General features: G+C 45.1%; 1 protein-coding gene and 1 pseudogene across 1 annotated transcript in view; one reads left to right on the top strand and one right to left on the bottom strand.

Moving 5' to 3' along the window:
* Window positions 1-17,798, top strand: part of LOC140185252 (uncharacterized) — a 622,887-nt gene that overhangs the window by 109,040 nt on the left and 496,049 nt on the right. The window lies entirely within an intron of this gene.
* LOC140185270 (zinc-binding protein A33-like) overlaps window positions 1-17,798 on the bottom strand; it is a 36,741-nt pseudogene that overhangs the window by 3,890 nt on the left and 15,053 nt on the right.

Consider the following 17,798-nt stretch of genomic DNA (forward strand, 5'->3'; position numbering starts at 1 on the left):
TTTCAAATTTGAGCAAAGACGCAAAAGCACACAGACATCCATCCAAAGGCAGAATGAGACACACACTCACAAACTCACACTCACATACTCACATACACACTCACACACTCAGACTAACAGACACACACACACAAACACACTCACACACACACACAGTCTGACACACTCACACTCACACTCACACACACACTCACTCACACAGACACACACACTCACACACACACTCACTCACACACACACTCACTCACACAGACACACACTCACACAGACACACACACTCACACACACACTCACTCACACAGACACACACTCACTCACACAGACACACACACAGACACACACACACACACTCACTCACACCCACTCAGACAGACACACACACTCACTTTCACAGTCAGACACACACACTCAAACACCGATCCACACGTGCTCGCGCAGAGGCACACATTGACATAAATGTGCACACAGGCCATGAGACTCATACGAAACGCAGACAGACACACACGTGCTCGCACAGACACATGCTGTGTACAGTACATGCACACTCACACACATCAATAGAAGCAAACAAGCACACAGACTCAAATACACATGCAGACATCACAAGAATCCCGGCCCTGTTGCAAGGCCTGTGGAAAGGATGTGGGAGTGTCCTTTTGAAATGGAGATGAGGAAGAATTTCTTAAACCAGAGATTACTGAATCTGTGAAATTCCTTGCTACAGCCAGGGGTGGAGGTCGTCATTATTAATATTTAAGGCAGAGGTTGATAGATCCTTGACTGGTCAGGGCATGGAGGGATACAGGGAGAAAGCAGGAGACTGGAGCTGAGAGGGATAATGAATCAGCCGTGTTGAAATTACCGTGCAGACTCGGTGAGCCAAATGGCCTAATTATTCTCCTGTAACTTGTGGTCTCATAACAAACTCTCATTCAATGTCAGCAAGAGCAAGGAGCTGATTATTAACCCCAGAGGGAGGGAACTGGAGGTCCATGAGCCAGTCCTCATCGGGGATCAAAGGTGGACAGGGTCACCAATCTCAAACCTTTGTAATCACCTTCAAGGCTCTTCATCTCATGTTATTAATATGCATTATTATTATTATTATATTTATTTATTTATTTTCTTTTGTATTTGCATAGTTTGTTGTGTTTTTTTGCATATGATTTCCTTTTTCTTTTGTCTGTCCTGTTGAGTACAGTTTTTAATGTTGGCGCGTGGCCAAGTGGTTAAGGCTTTCGTCTAGTGATCTGAAGGTCGCTCGTCGAGCCTTGGCTGAGGCAGCGTGTTGTGTCGTCGAGCAAGGCACTTAACCACACATTTGCTCTGCGACGACACCGGTGCCAAGCTCTATGGGTCCTAGTGCCCTTCCCTTGTACAACATCGGTGGCGAGCGGAGGGGAGACTTGCAGCATGGGCAACTGCCGGTCTTCCATACAACCTTGCCCAGGCCTGCGCCCTGGAAACCTTCCAAGGCGCAAATCCATGGTCTCGCGAGACTAACGGATGCCTGTTTGTGAATTCTATTATGGTTCTTTGCTTTACTGAGCTTGCCCACAGAAAAACGAATCTCGGGATCCCAGCAGAAGTGGTTCAGGCAGGTTCGATGTTGTCGTTTAAAGTTAAATTGGATAGAAATATGGACAGGAAAAGAACGGGGGGTTATGGGCCGAGTGCAGGTTGGTGGGACTAGGTGAGAGTAAGAGTTCGGCACGAACTAGAAGGGCCGACATGGCCTGTTTCCGTGCTGAAATTGTTATACGGTTATATGAGCGGTTGGTCATGACGAGAATTAACTCCTGCCTGTGCATGGACCTGGACCCACTGCAATTTGCTGATCGCCACAATCTGTCCACAGCAGATGCATTCTCACTGTCTCTCCACTCAGCCTTAGATCAGCAGGACAATAGCAATACACAAGTCAGGCTGCTGATTACAGCTCAGCGTTCAACACAATCAGACCCTCAATTGTAATCAACAAGCTCCAAACCCTGGGCCTCTGTACCTCCTTCTGCAACTGGATCCTCACCAGGAGACCACAGTCTGTGTGGATCAGAAATAACATCTCCTCCTTGCTGACAATCAACACTGACACACCTCAACGATGCGTGCTCAGCCCACTGCTCTGCTCTCTCCACACCCTCGTCTGTGTGTATAGACACATATATAACCTTGACCTCAACATCATTAAGACAAAGGAATTCATTGTGGATTCAGGAAGGGGAAGTCGAGGAACACACACCAGTCCTCATCGTAGGATCAGAAGTGAAAAGGGTGAACAGTTTCCATTTCCTGCTTGTCAACATCTCTGAGGAACTATCCTGGGCCCAACATATTGATGCAGTTACAATGAAGGCACAACATCGGCTATATTTCATTCGGAGATTGAGGGGAATCGGTCTGTCACTAAAGACACTTGCAAATTTCTACAGATGTACTGTGGAGAGCATTCTAACTGGTGTTGTCACTGCCTGGTGTGGAGAGGCCACTGCACAGGATCGGAAAATGCTGCAGAAAGTTGTAAACTCAGCCAGCTCCTTCATGGACACTGGACTCCACAGCATCCAGGACACAGTCAAAAGATGATGCCACAAAAAGGTGGCGTCCATCATTAAGCCCCCATCACCCAGGACAGGCCGTCTTCTCATTGATAACATCAAGGAGGATGTACAGGGCCCTGGAGACACACTCAACGTTTCAGGAACAGCATCTTCCCCTCTGCCATCAGATTTCTAAATGGACAATGAACTCCAGAACACTTCCTCAGTATTTTCCCTCGCTTTTTGCAGTGCTCTTCAAATTTAATTTTATACATACTGATTGTAATTTGTAGTTTTTATCACTAGATATTGCAATGTACTGCTGTCACAAAACAACAAATTTCACCACATATGCCAGTGATATGAAACCTGATTCTGATACACAAACACACACAGCTGGGCTCAGACACACAACACTCCCACATTCCTCCCATTGTGACTCCCTGCTTGCTCCGTGGCCCCCGGTATGAAGCTCAAACTGTTGCAACACCTGCCCTTTAAATTCATGTCTGAGGCTGTATTATATCTGTTCACTGTTTGAGATCGATATTAAATGACAAGCACTGAATGGGAAGGAGGGTTTGAATACAAGAATAAAGATTTCCTCTGAAGGTATATGGGGTCCTGGTGAGAGCGTACATGGAACACTGTGCCCAGGTCTGGTCTCCCTCCCAGAGTCAGCCTGTGGGATGAAGGGAATGAGTGAAGATTTCCCAGCTTGATAAGGGAGGTGAGGTAGTGTCCTCAGAAATAGTACATTGACTAGTCCTGTCTCAAAATTAGAGAACTAAGGCCTGTATTGTGCTATAGGTTTTCTATGTTTTTAAACACTCGATTTCCATACATTCCACATGTTTCCATACATTCCACACTTTTACATAAAGGAGATGTTGTTGATATTGGCCTACAACAAGGAGGATCAGACGGGGAGCTCCAGGTTTTGGAATGGGCACTACTACAACCATTTTCCATGAGGAAAGTCGATGGCCAAACCTCAAAATACGATTCAAAATGTTAATATTTTCAAAAAAGGAAATTTGATACATACCTGTTGAATCAAGAATTTCTTCTACAAGTTCCTGATACATTTTGTTCCCATTCACAACTCTCTACTCTGCCCTTTTCCTTATAAAACTGGCAACCCCACCCCTCTGCCAACTAACCTGTCAAGCCGAACGACAATATAATCCTACACAGGAATAAAAACTTAAAATGTGCAGGTTTCCTGAATAGATATAACATTGGAAAACTTTGACAAATGAGAAGTAAACTTCTTAAAGTCGTGACCACTATAAATCAGAGTTCTCGCATTTCATTGCAATATTTTAATCCTGTTATGTATGTTCACAAGTAGACTGGGATAGAGACACCCCACCCAACAAATCTTCATTTTTAAAGCCTCCAACAAAACACCAGTTACACCAAGATACCTTTCTGCAGCTTTCACAATAATTTTAATTTACTCAGTAGGATGGGATGCCTGAGCAGTACAATTCACCACATCATTTATAAACATCACAAACTTCATTTTATCCGGCAGTGAAGTATCTTTGGTGGGAGAACTGTGATGCTGGCATATCCACTGACGTCACAGTCTGTGCTCTGACTGGGAACACTTTATCCAGTTTACCTGCTCTGCTTGCTGTACTTGTCCATAACAGGCCCTTCTGCTCCTTGTGTTGTTCTGAACCAACTGAACCGGACATTTCATGCCTTACTAAACCAATCCCTCTGCCTACACAAGGAACACATCCCTGTATTCTCCACACATTCAGGTGGTATCTAATAGACTCCATCACATCTGCCTCCACCACCACCCCTGATATTCATTCCAGACACCCGTCACTATGAGTATAAAAAACAAAACTTGAAACACAAATCTCCCTTACAATTCTGAGTCAGGTTTTTAACATCTTTTATAACTGTTTTTTTTAAGCAGCAGCTGTGCCGAGAAAAGATGCAAAATTACACTAAATTACAAAATTCATAAATTGTGCAAAAAGGACCAATGAGGTAGTTTTTTTCTCTTTTCTCCTGAAGTGCATGCCCTCAGGTATTAGACATTTCCTCCATAGAGATCAAAATACGGGTTGTCCACTCTGTCTGTGCTTCTCACGTTCCTGTAAACGTCTGTCAGACCTCCCTCAGCCTCAGCCGCTCCAGAGAAACTAGATCTCGAGATTGTCCATTCTCACTTTATCCAGGCAGCATCCTGTTTAGCCTCTTCCACTCACCATCCAAAACCTCCGCATTATTCCTACATTAGAATGCAATTCTCCAGATGCAACATTACTGCCTGACACTGGAACCAGTATCTGGAGTTGTGAACTCGGATTCCAAGTTCCCTCAGTAGATCAATACTGTCCAATCCCGCCCCATGAATATAACCGCAAAGGGGTAATGCTGAGCCTTTATAACACTCTAGTCAGACCACACTTGGAGTATTGTCAATAGTGTTGGGCTCCATATCTCAGAAAGGATCGGTCGTCATTGGAGAGAGTCCAAAAGAGGTTCAAAAGGATGATTTTGGGAATGAAGTGGTTAACATATGAAGAGCATTTGGCAACTTTGAGCATGTACACCCTGGAATTCTGAAGAATGCAGAGGGGATCTCATTGAAACCTGTTGAATGATGAAAGGACCAGATAAGGTGGATGTGGAGAGGATGTTTCCGATGGTGGGGCTATCAAAATCCAGAGGGCACAGCCACAAAAAATGAGGGTCCACCTTTTCAAACAGAGGTAAGTTTATAGTTTTTTATTAGACAGGGAGTATTGGATCTGTGGAATGCTCTGCACAGACTGCGGTAGAGGCCAAGTCTGTGGGTATATTTAAGGCAGAAGTTGATTGTTTCCTGATCGGTCAGGGCATCAAAGGATATGGTGAGAGGTCAGGTGTATGGAATTGAGTGTGATCCGGGATCAGCCATGACAGAAAGGCAGCAGACTCGATGGGGTGAATGGCTTAATTCTGCTCCAATTACTTATGGTCTTATGGACACAAACCCCCTTAATCATGATGAATCTCCTCTGCAGTCTTCCAGCACTAAACATCCTTTGTATGGAAAGCTAAGAAGAACTGAATACAACTTTTCAAGAACTTTGGCAAGTCAGGCACCATCTATTGGGGGGAATGGAGTCGATGTTTGGGACAGAACCTCTCTCTTACAGCACTGACACAGACCTTTCGGCCCAACCTTTCCATGCTGTACTGCGGTACACTTAAACAAATCCCTCTGCCTGTCTTTGACACAGAACATAGAAATCTACAGCACATTACAGGCCCTTCAGCCCACAATGTTGTGTCGACCATGTAACCTACTCTAGAAACTGCCTAGGAGTTCCCTATCGTATAGCCATCAATTTTTCTAAGCTCCATGTGCCTATCTAAAAGTCTCTTACAATACCCTATTGTAACTGCATCTACCACCATTGTTGGCAGTGCAGTATGACTTGGATAGTTTAGGTGAGTGGGAAAATTCATGGCAGATGCAATTTAATGCGGATAAATGTGAGGTTATCCGCTTTGGTGGCAAAAACAGGAAAACAGATTATTATCTGAATGGTGGCCGATTAGGAAATGGGAAGGTGCAACGAGACCTGGGTTTCATTGTACACCAGTCATTGAAAGTGGGCATGCAGGTATAGCAGGCGGTGAAAAAGGCGAATGGTATGCTGGCATTTATAGCGAGAGGATTCGAGTACAGGAGCAGGAAGGTACTACTGCAGTTGTACAAGGCCTTGGTGAGACCACACCTGGAGTATTGTGTTCAGTTTTGGTCCCCTAATCTGAGGAAAGACATCCTTGCCATAGAGGGAGTACAAAGAAGGTTCACCAGATTGATTCCTGGGATGGCAGGACTTTTATATGATGAAAGACTGGATCGACTAGGCTTATACTCATTGAAATTTAGAAGATTGATGGGGGATCTTATTAAAACATATAAAATCCTAATGGGATTGGACAGGCTAGATGCAGGAAGATTGTTCCCGATGTTGGGGAAGTACAGAACGGTGGGGGGGGGGGGGGGGTCACAGTTTGAGGATAAAGGGGAAGCCTTTTAGGACCGAGATTGGGAAAAACTTCTTCACACAGAGAGTGGTGAATCTGTGGAATTCTCTGCCACAGGAAGCAGTTGAGGCCAGTTCATTGGCTATACTTAAGAGGGAGTTAGATATGGCCCTTGTGGCTAAAGGGATCAGGGGTATGGAGAGAAGGCAGGTACAGGGTTCTGAGTTGGATGATCAGCCATGATCATACTGAATGGCGGTGCAGGCTTGAAGGGCCGAATGGCCTACTGTACCTATTTTCTATGTTTTTCTATGTTTCTATTCCAGACACCATCCACACTCTGTGTGAAAAACTTAACCCCTGACATCCCCCTTGTACCGACTTCCAAGCACCTGAAAACTATGTCCCCTCCTGTTAGTCATTTCGCTCCCTCTTTCATATCCACATTCCTTTTGTAGTGAGGTGACCAGAGTTGAACACAGTACTGCAAGTGCGGACTAAATGTCTCCTAATATAGCTTCACCATTCCCTCACAGCTCTTGAACTCAGTCCCACGGTTGATGAATCCATCACACCAGACGCCTTCTTAACAACACTGCCAACCTGTACAGCAGCTTTGAGTGTCGTATGGACACGGACCCCAAGATCTCTCTGACCCTCCACACTGCCAAGAGTCTTACCATTAATGTTATATTCTGTGTTCAAAACTGACCTGTCAAACTGATCCGCTTCACACGTATCTGGGTTGAACTCCATCTGCCACTTCTCAGCCCAGTTCTGCATCCTATCTATTTTCCGCTGTAATCTCTAACAACCCTCCAGACTCTCCACAACACCCCCAACTTTTGTGTCATCAAGTCAAGTCGCTTTTATTGTCATTTCGACCATAAACTGCTGGTACAGTACACAGTAAAAACAAAACCATGCTCCTCCAGGACCCTGGTGCTACATGAAACAACACAAAACTACACTAGACTGTGTGAGACAGCACAAGGCTACACCAGACTACGTAAAACAACATAAAAACTGCACTAGACTACAGCCCTGCACAGCACTACATAAAGTGCACAAAACAGTGCAGGGCAGTACAATAATTAATAAACAAGACAATAAGCACAGTAGAGGACAAATTACAATATAATAATAAATGATGTAGATGTCAGTCCAGACTCTGGGTATTGAGCAGTCTGATGGCTTGGGGGAAGAAACTGTTGCACAGTCTGGTCGTGAGAGCCCGAATGCTTCGGTACCTTTTGCCAGATGGCAGGACGGAGAAGAGTTTGTGTGAGGGGTGCAATAGACAATAGGTGCAGGAGTCGGCCCTTCGGCCCTTCGAGCCAGCACTACCATTCACTGTGATCATGGCTGATCATCCACAATCAGTACCCAATTCCTGTCTTCTCCCCATATTCATTGACTCCGCTATCATTAAGAGCTCTATCTAACTCTTTCTTGAAAGCATCCAGAGAATTGGCCTCCATTGTCTTCTGAGGCAGAGCATTCCACAGATCCACAGCTCTCTGGGTGAAAATATTTTTCCTCAACCCCGTTCTAAATGGTCTACCCCTTATTCTTAAACTGTGGCCCTGTTCTGTACTCCCCAACATTGGGAACATGTTTCCTGCCTCCAGTGTGTCCAATCCCTTAATAATCTTATATGTTTCAATCAGATCCCCTCTCATCCTTCTAAATTCTAGTGTATACAAGCCCAGTTGCTCCAATCTTTCAACATATGACAGTCTCGCCATACCGGGAATTAACCTTGTGAACCTACACTGCACTCCCTCAGCAGCAAAAATGTACTTCCTCAAATTTGGAGACCAAAACTGCACACAATACTCCAGGTGTAGTCTCACCGGGGCCCTGTACAACTGCAGAAGGACCTCTTTGCTCCTATACTCAATTCCCCTTGTTATGAAGGCCAACATGCCATTAGCTTTCTTCACTGCCTGCTGTCCTGCATGCTTACTTTCAGTGACTGATGTACAGGAACACCCAGATCTTGTTGTACTTCCCCTTTTCCGAACTTGACAACATTCAGAGCATAATCTGCCTTCCTGTTCTTGCCACCAAAGTGGATAATCTCAAATTTATCCGCATTAAACTGCATCAGCCACGCATCTGCCCACTCACCCAACCAGTCCAAGTCACACGGCATTCTCATAACATCCTCCTCACATTTCACACTGCCACTCAGCTGTGTGTCATCTGCAAAGTTGCTAATGTTACTTATAATCCCTTCATCTAAACCATTAATGTATATTGTAAATAGCTGCGGTCCCAGCACCGAGCTTTGCGGTACCCCACCAGTCACTGCCTGCCATTCTGAAAAGGACCAGTTAATCCCTACTCTTTGTTTCCTGTCTGCCAACCAATTTTCTATCCATGTCAGTACCCTACCCCCAATACAATGTGCTTTAATTTTGCCCACTAATCTCCTACGTGGGACCTTATCAAAGGCTTTCTGAAAGTCCAGGTACACTACATCTACTGGCTCTCCCTTGTCCATTTTCATAGCTACACCCTCAAAAAATTCCAGAAGATTAGTCAAGTGTGATTTCCCCTTTGTAAATCCATGCTGACTCAGACCAATCCTGTTACTGCTATCCAAATGTGCTGCTATTTCATCTTTTATAATTGACTCCAGCATCTTCCCCACCACTGATGTCAGATTAGCTGGTCTATAATTCCGATTTCTGTCTCCCTCCTTTCTTAAAAAGTGCGATAACATTAGCTACCCTCCAATCCACAGGAACTGATCCTGAATCTATAGGACATTGGAAAATGATTACCAATGCGTCCACGATTTCTAGAGCCACCTCCTTAAGTACTCTGGGATGCAGACCATCGATTCTGGGGATTTATCACCCTTCAGTCCCATCAGTCTATCCAACACCATTTTCTGCCTAATGTGAATTTCCTTCAGTTCCTCCGTTACCTTAGGTCTTCCGGCCACTATTACATCTGGGAGATTGTGTCTTCCCCAGTGAAGACAGATCCAAAGTATCTGTTCAACTCGTCTGCCATTTCTTTATTTCCATAATAAATTCACCCGTTTCTGTCTTCAAGGGCCCAACTTTGGTCTTAATTAATGTTTTCCTCTTCACATATCTAAAAAGCTTTTACTATCCTCCTTTATATTCTTGGCTTGCTTACCTAATCTTTTCTCCCCGTTTTGCCTTTTTAGGTATCTTCTGTTGCTCTTTAAAAGTTTCCCAATCCTCTGGCTTCCCCCTCATCTTTGCTATGTTATACTTCTCTTTTATTTGTATACTGTCCTTTACTTCCCTTGTCAGCCACCGACGCCCCTTACTCCCCTTCGGATCTTTCTTCCTCTTTGAATGAACTGACCCTGCACCTTCTGTATTATTGCCAGAAATACCTGCCACTGGTGCGTGGGGCCCTTCACAATACTGTGAGCTTTGCGGGGCAGCGTGTGGTGTAAATGTCTGTAATCAGCGGGGCCTTCTGGGAGTTGTAGTCATACCCCTCGTCTCCTCGCTTCCTCCCTGCAAAGACATTTTTCCTCACCTGCCACAAGTTTTGCCGGAACGGACTGACTGAGGCGACGAAGGAGAACCGCGCCCGTCCTTGTGGACGCCGAGTCCGGCGACCATCGACAGCAGCGACTCGCTGAACTTCGCCATGGCCATGGAGCGGAAGAGGAGGGGCCGAACATGGGGCAGATTTCCACCAGCCTATCGTAGCGCAGACCCACCACTAACCCCTGCTGTCAGTGGCTATATTGCCTGTCGGTCAAATCAGAACTCACACGGTGATTAGTTAATATGAACGTCAGTCAGCCTCCTGTCCTGACGCGCTTGAGTTTGGATTTACTGTATATCGGGGACTGGAAGCCCATATATTTGAATGTGTTTGGTAAAGCAAATTGGGAGAAATGTAAGTTTTTATGTGATGATGCATCAGTCTCCGAGTAACACTATTAATAATAGAAGGGCACAGGCCGTGATGAGGAAGGCGGTGATTTACTGGAATCATATTGAGATAATATTTGAAGGGATATTAAACTTGGAGGTGTTTGCGATGTGGTTAAGGAAATGGGGGGATTTGAAATGATCATATTATTCCAGTGTTGATTAATGAGGGCAAAATGATTGTGACTGAAACAGGGGAGGTTGTGTTACTGGCTGGGTCATTTGCTGTCATTCAAAATCAAGACCATTTAAGTGAAGAAGTTAAACAATGTAGGGATATGTTTTTCAGTGAATAAATACCCTGATGTGTTGGAACCCAGTCATAGTATCACTGATGTAGAGTTTTCTTTGCAGAAATTTAAGAAATCTATTATTAATTCAGGTCAGGCACCCCAGGAAAGTGTGATATATGTAATTGTAATTCTCTCTCGTGAAAATATTAAATTTTTGAATTGTGTTTGGAGATCAGGCCATCTTCTTCCCTCATGCAATATGGCAGCAGTTGTGCCTGTTCTGAAACCTGGGAGATCCCCGTCTGATCCTTCTCGTTTTGGGCCTATATTGTTAATGTCTCATTCATGTAAACTGATGGAATGTATGGTAATCGAGTGCTTGAGTTATATTTTGGAAAAGAGAGGTGATATAGCATTTTATCAGAGTGGATCTTGGAAGGGCAGAATAACATTAGATTCAGTTTTATATTTGGAAGATGATATTAGGAAAGCACAGTTAAATAAAGATGTTGTAATAGCAGTATTATTTGCTATTGTTACCACATATGATATGTTATGGACGGAAGGACTTTTGATCGAATTTTGGAGATTAGGAATGAGTGTAGATTGCATAATTTATCTGAGTTTTTTATTTGGACGGACTGTGCAGGAATGGGTGGGCACATGATATGAAATTATATGATTAAATTCTTGAGGAATGGTCTGTCATAAGTTTTCCAGACATGCGGATGGATAATAAACTGACATGGAAACACCCTATCAGTAAAATAATTTATATGTGTGGCTATTCTAGGGTGCAACAGGAAAATCTTTGTTGATTTTCTATATTTGTTTAATTCAATCTGTTCTTGATACTGGCTGTGTGGCTTAAGGATCAGCTTCATCTTCAACTTTATTCTGTTTGGGTGTGATACCAGCACAGGCTTTAAGATTGTGTTGTGGTGCAGTAAGGTCGTCTCCTGTTTCGGCTTTACCGGTTGAAATAGGATAATTGCCCTCACAATGACAGAGGGTGAAGTTGCTGTTAACATACTGGATTAATTTGAGGGGTAAAGAAATATCATCATGTTAAAGGTGTGATAGAGGACTGTTGGGAACATCACAAGAAGAATGTTTTTAGTTCTGGGTGGCTGGGTTCTTATCAAGCTGGGAATATGGGTGTATTGGATGATACAACATCTCCCACTGTAGCTTTCTCTGTAGCACCACCTTGTTTTTCCAATGACTTCAGTTGATTTTAGGTAACACAATAGGATTATGTTCTGCCTGAGAGTCTGCTGGTTCATCGGTATATTAATGAAAGTTGTTATCATACGGAAACCATTTTTACAGATGGATGAAATGATAATTTAACTGGGAATGTTGGTGTGGCTGTTTTCTTTCTTTGTGTCTGAATTGCAGGTAATGATAAAGAAATGACTTACCAGCCACTAATCAGTACATGATGCATAATTCATTGTCATCCTTTTAGGCTTACAGTGGGTGGAAGAAATTGGTCCATGCTAATTTGTAATTTCTTCAGAATCCTTTTCGGTTTTGATAAGACTTAAAACAGGTTATTCTAGCAGTAGGTCAGATTTGCTGTTAGAAACTCATCAAACAGTATTTCATATACAAGGTTTGGTTCATATGTCTGCACATTATGGATCCTGCACAGCGCACTGTTGAGGGAAATGATCAGGCTGACTGTTTAGCAAAAACACCTGTTAAAAGTTCAGCTGTGGAAATCAACCTTCCACTTAGCAAATCAGAAGCTAAGGGTTAAGAATTAGTGGCTTATGGCAAGACTTGTAAGATAATGGACACAAGGACAGACACCTTTACAGAATACATAAACCTGTTGGGTTTATAGAAGAAGGCCTGAAAACAAGAAGGGGGAAGGAATTATATTGACAGAACTTGGAATTGTCCACACTATGCTTAATTATACCTTGTATCTAATTGGAAAACTTCATTCTGTGTCATGTACATTTTGACATTATGAAACTGTTAAACACATACTATTTCAGTGTGAAGCATATCAGGCTGAAAAATCAATTGCAGTCTCAGTATGAACTTTGGGGGCCAGATGGGAGTGACTTTAAGCTAATTCACAGCATTTACTGGGAAAAGGCATGTAATAATGGTAATGTCACAATTGTAATGAGGGATTTCAATATGCAAGGGGATTGGGAAAATCAGGTTGGTGTCAGATCACAAGAGAGGGAATTTGTTGAATGCCTACGAGATGGCTTTTCAGAGCAGCTTGTGCTTGGGCCGACTTGGGGAAAGGTCACCCTTCATTGGGTGTTGTACAATAACCCTGACCTTATTCAGGAGCTTAAAGTAAAGGAACCTGTCAGAGGCAGTGATCATAATATAATTGAATTCATACTGCAATTTCATAGGGAGAAGCTTAAGTCACATGTATCAGTCTCACAATGGAATAAAGGGAATTACAGAGGCATGAGAGAGGTGAATTGGAGGAGGATACTGGTGGGAGGACGGTGAGCAGAGGTGGCTGAAGCATCTGGGAATAGCTCACAAGGTGCAGGATAGACATGTCTCACAGAAGAAGTTCTCAAGTGGCAGGGGTAGGCACCCGTGGCTGACAAGGGAAGTTAGGGACTGCTTAAAACCTGAGGAAATGTCATATAAGGTAGCACAAGTGAGTGGGATGCTGGATTATTGGATTCTTTGAAAATCCAAAAAAAGGCAACTAACAAGCAATAAGAACGTTAAAGATGAAATATGAGGCAAATGAGCCAATAATAAAATAAAGCTGGACACTCAGAGTTTTTTTTCCCAGTTAAATAAGGAGTGAAACGGAGACGAGAGTTGCCATTGGCCGACTGGAAAATGATGCTGATGGGGGACGAAGAAATGGCAGATGAACTTAATGAATACTTTGCAACAATCTTCACTGTGGAAGACACAACAGGATTGAGTGACTTTGCTGTTACAAAGGAAAAAGAGCTGGACAAACTCAAAGGTCTTAAGCTGGATGAGTCATCTGGACCAGATGGACTACATCCCAGAGTCCTCAGGGATGTTGAAGAGATAATGGATGCATTGGTCACGATCTTTCAAGAATCACTTGATCCTGGCATGGTCCAGGAGGACTGGAAAATAGAAAATTGCACATTTCAGAAGGAAGAAAGGCAAAAGAAAGGAAATTATAGGCCAGTTAGCTGAACCGCAGTAGTTGGGATAGTATTGTAGTCTTTTTTTGAGGAGGAGTTTTCAAGGTATTTGGAGACTAATGATAAAATAAGTCAATGTCAGCATGATTTCTGTGAAAGAAAACCGGGCCTAACAAACCTTTAGAGGTCTTTGAGGAAGTGAAAAGGAGGGTGGACAAATGAGAGGCAGAGGATATCATTTACTTGGATTTTCAGAAGGTCTTTGATAAGGTAGCACACACGAGGCTGCTGAACACTATAAAATCCTATGGCATTACAGGAAAGATACTGGCATGGACAGAGGAATGGCTGACAGGCAGGAGGCAGCGAGTGGGAATAAATAGGGCTTTTTCAGGTTGGCTGCCAGTGACTGGTGGTGTTCCTCAGGGGTCAGTGTTGGGACTGCTACATTGTTTGTCAGTGATTTAGATAATGTAATTGATGGCTTTGTGGCAAAGTTTGTGGATGATGCAAAGAAAGGTGCAGGGGTAGGTAGTGCTGAGGAAGCAATACGATTACGGCAGGACTTGGACAAATTGGAAGAAGTGTTAAAAACATGGCAGATTGAATACAGTGTTGGGAAATATATGATCATGCATTTTGATCCAAGGAATAATATTACTCAGTATTATTTTACTGGACAGAAAATTCACAGGTGCCGGGGGCTTAGGAGTGCTCCTGCAAGAGTCCCAGAAGGTTATTTCGCATTTTGAGTCTGTGGTAAAGAAGGGAAATGCAATGCTGGCTTTTCTCTGAAGGGGAATAGAATATTTAAGCAAGGAAATAATGCTGAGCCTTTATAAGACACAAGTTAGGCCGTACTTGGAGTTTCATCAATGTTTTGGGTCCCATATCTCAGAAAGGAAAGGAGAGTCTCATTGAAACCTATGGAGTGTTGAACGGACTAGATAGAGTGGATGTGGAGAGGTTGTTTCATGTGGTGGGGACACCCAGACGAGAGGACACAGTCTCAACATTGAGGGGAGACCTTGTGAACAGAGGTGAGGAGGAATATTTTTAGCCAGAGAGTAGTGACCCTGTGGAATACTCTATCACAGACTGCGGTGGAGGCCAAGTCTGCGGGTATATTTAAGGCGGAGGTTGATCATTTCCTGATCGATCAGGCCATCAAAATACATGGAGAGAAGGCAGGTGTATGGGGTTGAGTAGGATCCGGGATCAGCCCTGATGGAACGACGGAGCGGAGTCGATGGGCTGAACAGCCTAATTCTGCTCCTGTGTGTTATGGTCTTACCAAGATTCACCCTGATCCCCCTCTCCCAGTCAGCACCGCCCCCACTTGTCCCATTTAACCTGTCCAGGTGCAGGTGGACTTTAGGACCCGGGGGAGCTCAGGACCCGCCGCCCCGCAGCTGCTGCTGAATCCATGGTGTTTCTGTTCCGTTGTCGGATGCGGTGAACGAGTTAAAATTAATGGATCGATAATTCTCATCTCGTGTTTATTTCACTCTCCGCACATTTATATTTACAGGGACTTTACTCCTGACGCCGGTCCCGGGACCCGACCCGTTTAGAGACCCGGAGCGGAACCGGAGCAGATTCTCAGCCACTGGTTTTCATCCCAAATCCGGAAGAAAGGATAAAGTTTCCCCGTGAATTTATTCCCAGTGAAGGTGTGGAGATGGGACTTGGTCTCCGCGTTGTAAAATGAAACTGTCCCGGACGGGTAACTGAGATAAACTCCCACCCTCCCGGGGATGGGACCGGCAGGGAGACAGGACTCAGGGGAGATGAACACGTCACAATCCCGATGTAACACGTCATCAACCCGCGCGATGACCCAGAATCCGGTCTCCGGACTCAGACTGAACAATCCCTCCCTCTCCACAGACTCTGCGGCGACTCCCAGACACCAGACCCGATTCCCCGTCACCTCCACCTCCCAGTAATGTCTCCCCGATGTGAATCCCTCTGATCCCAGCACACAAGCCCAGATTGTGAATCTCTTCCCGGTGTCAGGGAGATTCCTCCGGGTCCGGGTCCATCTCACACTCTTCCGATCCTCAGACACCTCGAGCCGCGGATTCGCCGTTTCCACATCCAGGGTGACAGAGACTGGGGGGAGAAGCAGAGAATTAGAGAGTCCCCGGGGATCGGGGGGAGACTCGGGCAGCACGGCCCCCGGGGATCGGGGGGGGAGACTCGGGCAGCGCGGCCCCGGGGATCGGGGGGAGACTCGGGCAGCGCGGCCCCGGAGATCGGGGGGAGACTCGGGCAGCGCGACCCCGGGGATCAGGGGAAAGGCCGCTAGGCCTCAGGCGCGGTCGGGTGGCCGACACGAACCTTTCCCGTGGTTTGACCGAACGAAACCGGGTGGACAACTACTGTCTCCCCAAGGGTTTCCGCTGGACGGAGAGCAGAGATTTCCCGATCAGACAGACACAAGATGCTGGAGGAACCGAGCGGGTCAGGCAGGAGGTGTGGAGAGAGATGGACAGTCTACGGTTCAGGTCGACATCTTCCCTCAAGGATAGAAATAAATAGACAGCAGAAACGAGTGCGGGAAAGGGGTGGATTAAGATGGGAAATGGGTGAGTGAATGGATTTAAACTGGAGGTCACGGAGGCCCATCGGCCCAACTCGTTTGTGCTGACCAACTTGCTCTAGTGAGCTAGTCCCATTTGCCCATTACTCCTTTCACCTTTTCTTATCCACGGCCCTGCCACGATGTATTTTAAAACATTCTCCCTGTACCCATCTCTACAGTTGATCAAGGGCACGGTGTAAACAGAGATAACCCTCTTCCCTGTCCACTGTACCATGAATTTTAGTGTCATTAACAAACCTACTAACTATGTCACCGACATTATCATCCAAATCATTAATAGGAATGACAAACAACCCCGGCCCCAGCACTGACCTCTGCAGGTCACAGGGCTCCAATCCTCTGTGTTTAAGAGACACTTGGACAGACACTTCAATAGGCAAGGCACAGAAGGAGACTGACCTAATGCTGGCCAATGGGATGAATGTAGATGGGTAAATAGGTCAGCAGAGATGTGATGGGTCGAAGGGCACATTTCTATGCTGTACAGCGATGGCTCTGTGAACTGAATGGATAAGAACCCCCAAACCCCCCTCTCCCTTCGGGTGCTGAGAATTTCAAACAGGCAGTGACCCCTGACCCTTGACTCCTCAGACAGGGGAAACATCCTCCCTGTATCTTGCCTGTTGACCCCAGAAGAATTTTTTGTTTCCCTGAGATCTCCTCTTTCTTCTGAACAGGGAGCAGGGAACATGGAACATAGAACAGTAGAGCACAGGTACAGACCCTTCATTCAATGTTAACATTCATTTGTGAAAGTGAAGTGTGGAGTGGGGGAGTGTGAAGGTTCGAGACAGTAAAGGAGGTGGTAATGGGAACCAGCAGTGGAGAGATAAATGTCAGATTGAACCAGAACCAGGTGGGGGAGGGGTGGAGAGCCTGTCGGTGAACTGTGCATGTAGACGTAACGAGAAGCTGGCGGGGACAAAGATGGAGATGAGGACCTCTTTGTCCCCTTTCCCACAACCCCATCGCCCGCAGCCCCTCATTTGGATGGGGGAGAATTTGCGGGGACCCTTAAACAACACAGGTCCTGATGCAGGATTTCAGCCTGAACCATCAACAGTTCACTCTTTTCCATAGATGCTTCCTTGCCTGCTGAGTTCCTCCAGCATTTTGTGTGTGTGGCTTCACCTTAAATATAGTCAATGAAATATATTCCCTGCGGCAGATTCACTATCCTGTGGATAAAGGAATTCCTCCTCATCTCTGTTCTAAATGGACACCCTCTAGTCGGAGGCTGTGCCTTGTGTTCTCGACCCAGCCACTATAGGAAACATCCTTCCGACATCCACTCCCTCCGGGTGGGTTTCAGTGAGATCAAGCCAAGACCCTTCATCAGGACCTGTGTT

The sequence above is a fragment of the Mobula birostris genome, chromosome 20, assembly GCF_030028105.1.
Source record: "Mobula birostris isolate sMobBir1 chromosome 20, sMobBir1.hap1, whole genome shotgun sequence".
Classification (NCBI taxonomy): domain Eukaryota; kingdom Metazoa; phylum Chordata; class Chondrichthyes; order Myliobatiformes; family Myliobatidae; genus Mobula; species Mobula birostris.